Genomic DNA, 6,220 nt, shown 5'->3' with positions numbered 1-6,220 from the left:
GATGCCTCATTCAGCTCTGTTTGGATTTGTCCTCTGTGTTCATGTAGATACGTTAACAATTAACTTATTTTGCTGTCTGTCATCTGTTGATTCAAATGCATAAGGGAAAACACATGTCAAACTGTTTTCATTTCAGCAAAATAGCTGATGTCAGTGATGATCCAAAAATAAGGAACAGACCATGAATATTTTTCAAATGTAACCAGTTACTGGTTAACTTGAGAAAGTACCAGATATTGCCTCATACAGTAGATATATTATCTAAATATATTGATGTTCAACCACTGTTACAAAACTTCAGCATTCATATCCCATGTTTGCAACTGCCCTTTATGTTTATTCAAGACAAAGGCAGGTTTACACCCTGCTGGCAGGGACATTAAAGGAACAGACTGTATAACAGAACTAGAGAAACATACAAAGAGACATGAAGTTTCATGAAAAGTTTAGAGGACCTTCTCCCACTTGTATCCCACTTTGTAGATTTGATTTACATACAAACATTTACTATTTTTTCAAGACATTACATGCATTAAGACCTTCATGCCACAAATACCAGTCTGAAAGCGAAAATGTGCTCTCCAGTCTTCAGCATCTTCTTTGAGTCAGGAGGGTTTCCCTAAGAAACATTTGCTTCTGACTCAATTATTACTTTCCCTTTTCAGCCTTGAATATTTTCCTGAGTCTCATCTTAAACAGAAATCTGCCTCTGAAAGCTGCTTGCTGCTAATTCACTCTTGTCATTCTTGAGTCTGGGATCCTATACTGCCTGATACTTTTGGGGGACATAAAGCACTCAGAGATACCTTGAAAAAAAGGCATCAAGAAAGCATTACACACTGCAAGCTCAGGGTTGCAGCAATGAACCAGAGCATCAAATGGCATTGAAGCAATACAGCTGTCAATAAAGCAGAAGGCTCAGGGACAACTGGGCATTTGTGGAAGAGAAAGCAGACCTGTGCTTCAGGAAGACAGCCAAAAAAGCAAAATGAACCATAAGTGGCCTAGGATAGATTGCCAGTGGTGTACTACACATCCTTGGCTTAGCAATTGAACATTGAAAACTGAGAAGAATTTAATTTCTAAGGAAAACAAAGCAAAATTTTGCCCCCCTCCAAAACATATCATGTAAGGATATTGAAACAAACTCAATACATTAGGTTTCCCTGTGAAAAAGTTTAGCTCTTTTTTACAGCTGAGGAACTAAGGCTCACCATCATAGACAAAAAAAAATGGCAGAGCCATTTTTCTTATCTAGATTTTCAATAAGACCCTGGTTTAGCCAAACAGCAAGAGCAAAGGTCAGAATAACTTTTATTTTTTCGGTATCATTTAGCTCAAGCAGTAAATCAAACAAGGGAGTTTCGGTAGGATAAAAGACCAGATCTGAGCTGAAGCTGAAACTCATGGATTTCATTTAGAGAAGACAAATAATTCACAACTGCGTAAGATCTGAGCAGACATGTGTATATTGCATGCACGCACACCAGCTGGCAGTGTGCAGCTGAGAGCCACTACTCTGCAAGTGATTCTACAAAAACAAATTCACAGAGCCTGTCAGATGGTACCCAGACACATCTGACACATCATCACTGCGTGTCAAGGTGAGTCAGAACACACATGGCACAGACAGGAGAATAATAAAAGATTAACTCTCTGTCACCAATAGACTTCTGTGACTTGGGGTAAGAGAATCCATCAAGGACTGATGGAACTGGCCACAACAATTTGACAAAAGTCTGTGAAGAGAAAATGTGTGGCAGTGCTAATTAGAACCCCTGGAAAAAGGTACACCACTTTTTTCTAGATGACAGAGCTGGTAAACAGTGGAGTATTTTTAATACAAAAGAATAACTAAGAAAACTAAATATATAACCACTGCTACTTACAACCCCAAAACAGTGTAAGACCTGCAGAAATAAAAGCAGCTTTAAAATAGACTCAAAAAAAAAAAAAGCAAATTTAGAGTAATGCCTCAGTCAGTCAGGGTACAGTTAGTAAGCCATGTTTACATGTTCGATTAAAATGTGCTGTTGAGCAGAATTAACTCATCTAGGTAGTGAAATAACCATTGTGAAGAGAGGCACAAGAACACCACTTCAGCTATTAGATGAGGACAATTTGCATAATCCACATGGCAGCACACATGGTTGCGGTAATAAAGGCTCGGGAGCATTTTTGGCTTTGTTTTTTTCTGAAATAACCAAGGAGCCACTAAATATGGAATTAAAAACTTGTACAAACTAAGCACTCATCATATAAAGAAATAAATTTGTAATTCACAGTGTCCTTTAAGATCTCTTGTTGATACTTTCAGTCATCTATTATAACATATTTTATTCCTTAGCAGGGTTATTTGGTTAATAATCTCAACTCTAACCACTTTTCCCTGGGGCTATATCCTAAAAGAGCCAGCTCTGGTTTGCAACAAAGATGTCCAGTTATTCCCATCATTTGAATGTTAAGTACGGCTGTTGAATGGCTGCAAAACCCAGCTCCAACGGCCACGTCTTGTTTTCTGCCAGCACATTTCCACTCTGGTTCAGGAGAATTATGTCACCTTGGAAAGGAAATTAAGTCTGTTTTCCTCTCACAAAATTTTGCCTTTCTGTCTTGATTTAATCATGTCAGAATAAACTCTAGGATCACACCTCTAAATGTGATACTCAAATTTGATGACAGCAAAGAAAGCTGTGCTGGAAGAAAGGAGTTGCCACAGTCATAGTGCTGGCACAAGATATTTTAGTGCTGCTGGAGATAATTAAGACTAAAGGAAAGCACAGTAGTAAAGTGCTTTTTGTTGCTCGCAAGCAACTGAGTTTTGTTCCTTAAATATATGCCATATGTGGTGGCCTTCTACTTTTGCTGGGGATTGTGGGTACAGAAATGGAAGACTGTAAGTAAAAGAACATATCAAACTTTATGTAACAGCAGTCTCTTAAATTCTGAGGGACAAGGGAAGAGAATAGAGGTACCTGTCATGACTTAATATCTTAAAGATCTAAGGTCCAGATGGAACTTCATGGGATGTCTAAAAAAACCTTCATCTTCAATTGCTATAAGAATACTTATATGAGATGCTTATCTGAATCTTAAATGGCGAAACACCATAAACGCTAACAGCCATTTCCTAGCTCAGTAGCTAAAATTCTCTTCAAGGATGTCAGCACTGATAAACTGATTTGGAAAGAGGAACAGAATTTTGTAGCATTTTTTCTTTTCTTTCTTTTCTTACCTCTCCCTTGCACATATAACACCATGGCCTTGTTTGCTTGCTCTGAGGGACTGCAAAGAGTCTGTAACAGAAGCAATAAAAAAAAAGGATTAAAAGAGAGGAATAACTTGAGATATTCTGAAAGATGTCATGTGGAGTTGAGCATGATAGCATCATGCTAGTACTGAACACAATCCTACAAGTGGTCAGAGTTCAAATTCTAGACTCAGGCTTCTTGCAATGTTGAAGAAAATGCTTTTAATCTTTCATGCTTTTATAGAATGAGAGTCAAATATTTTCTTCAGGCAGCATTTCTTGCAGTTCATCTTCTATGCCTTCTGAAATCCTAGGGAGGAGGGAAAGAGCAGAGCTTTTCTGTCCTTAGCTGGACACTTAACTGGACACTTTCAGCAAACCCTCCCAATAAGCACTGAAAGCTGTGCGCACGACAGAGCTTTGATTTTGAGAAATAAATACATCCCCCTCAGGTGGGGATAAGAAGGAGTTATAAAAGATAATTCTAAAGATACTGGTAGAAAAGAGACCTTTCATAGCATTGATGTGCCACACCAGGAAAGAGCTGGAGTGGAGTAAGAAGGTCTGCAAGTTTACAGCTTCACATCTCTGGTACATTTCTATGGTATTTCTAAAGTTTGGCTATTAGCCATATTCATCTCATTTATTTAACTACAGGAAATGTTTAAGAAAGGCTGTCATAAAATTTAATTTTCTTTCTTCAGTTTTTTTATCCTCAAATAGGAGACCATTCTTCAACACCTGTCTCATTGGGAAGGAAACAAACTGGTATCTCCCATCTCTCAGATTCATGCTCTAGTTCTTAGGCTTTGCTGGGAGTGGAACATTCCCACTTCAGGGCTGTTGAGCAATACTTATTAGGGAAAACTTTTCTCCTCTTTTCCCTCAGAGTTCCGCACTCCTCTCTGAGTCACTACTTCAAACGGAAAGGTGGTGGGGAATGTACACATTCTCCAGGATATTACTGCGAAGCAAAAGCGGGTAATTTGAATCCCCTGAGATACAAAACATGTTGAACACAGATGTCCAACTTCATGAGCAAGTGCTCTAACCACAGGGCTCCTCAATAAGTGGTCAACACTTCTTTCTTCTGCACTGCTAAAGAAAAGCATGAGGCAGTCCCTTATTCTCAAAGCATTGAAGATCAACCAGCTTTTGTGGCTGTGAATCACACTTTCCTCACATACTGAACTGCAGCAAAGAGCCAAAATCGGAGAGACAGACAACATTTCATACACATCTGGTCCTCAAATGGCCAAAGCCTCCTTCCAAACAGCATGCTGGGTCTTATGAATCCAGCTTCTGAGCCCTGGGAACCCTATATCTATGTCACACTTACTTATTCTGTGAAAAGCTGGATGTCTAACTTGTGTTTGTGAATCAGATTCCCAAAGTCAAGCTTGTTAAAAGTATCTCCCAAAAGCTGAGTAAAAGAATTGCATTTCAAAAGGAAGCTGCCTAGAAATTTTTTACAGTAGCATTAAGCAATGTAATACTGGGGACCTTTTTAAGAGAGTGGTACTCTTACAAACTCATGATTCAAAAAGGTGTGTCAGTCAGTATCTCTGCTTCATCTGAATGTGCCTAAAAATGGACCAACTGTTAATACCCTCCTTATCTTTTACCTGTATCTTTTAGACCATGCAAGTTAATTCCACATCGCTAGGCAAGATAGATACAAAGCTATAACCATGATAAATTAGGTGCAGCTGATGAAAAACAAAACAAAAAAAAAGCCTATTAATAACATTTATTATAGGAAAGAGCCTTATCCCTTGATTATGCAAATCTCTCTCACTACCTCTCATGTATCAGTTCTACCTTTCTATAAATGCCTGACCTGTGTGTGTTTGCTGGACAATGATTCCTGATTCTACAGCTAAACCCACAGGAGAAGCATTTCACTCCACAGGAGGGGTGCAGTCCAGTGTTCTTTTGGTATAACCAAACTGGATAGGATAGGACCCAGCCTTACCCAGCACAGAAAAACAACTGCCTGAAGACTTAGGGTTCTTCATTTGTTCATTCTTTGGTTTGGTTTTTTTTTCTGGGGGGGGAGGTGGGGGGGAGAGCTTGACACTGTTTAAGCATCTATCAACGTGGTATAACTTTTACAGCATACTGCCTGCTGGACACAGCCAGTCAAAACTGAGCATGTATGTCCTTTGGTTCTACTACTTGTATTTGAGGGTTTTTTTTTCCCGAGATACTCCCTGTACTTCCGTGTTCTTTGGAGTATCTTGTACAATTCTACACGGTGCCTAAAGTGAATTATTGACAAAAAACTCCAGTGGACTTGTATAGTAATGTTGGGTTGAGCCTGGTTTGTTTTTTTTTTTTTTTTCTCTCAGTCCCCATTGCCCTCATCTTGTGAACAGCTCAGTACACCAGTAACTTTACATGCATCAATAGTCCCACTGAATAGTTCCCATGTGACTTTGTGGGTAACTGTTTATAATATTAGGTGCTAACAACAGAAACACTCTGAATACAAAATTTAGAGACCTGCTCAGAGGAATTCCATTTTAGGGCATAGATTATCATTGTTTGTGGAATGATCATCTCATCACAGAGGCTACAGAATTTAGCAATTTCTGTCTTTGTATTGAAAATACTAATTGTTATTTTCATCATGCTCCAGAGGAAGTGATGAGGGATGGCAGTAAAACCGCTGGTGTGAATCCTTATTTAACACCTGGCACTTAGGGTGATGCTCCTGACCATGGCAGGAGGGGTTGGAACTAGATGATCTTTAAGGTCCCTTCCTACCCAAACCATTCTATGATTCTATGACAACCAAAGCAGGCAAGTGGCTGGTGAGGTCAGAGGGCTTCAGTTTAGGAGCAGAACACCACAGGATGGATATAGAAATGTGGCAACTTAAGAATGATTTCAGAATACTGAAGAAAGGCACTTCTTCCAGCAATAAATTCTGCCTCCAAATATTATCATATAAGTAGTGATGAGTTT

The sequence above is a fragment of the Melopsittacus undulatus genome, chromosome 3 (genome assembly GCF_012275295.1).
Source record: "Melopsittacus undulatus isolate bMelUnd1 chromosome 3, bMelUnd1.mat.Z, whole genome shotgun sequence".
Classification (NCBI taxonomy): Eukaryota; Metazoa; Chordata; class Aves; order Psittaciformes; family Psittaculidae; genus Melopsittacus; species Melopsittacus undulatus.
The sequence above is the reverse complement of the archived record's forward strand: the minus strand, read 5'-3'. Positions refer to the sequence as shown.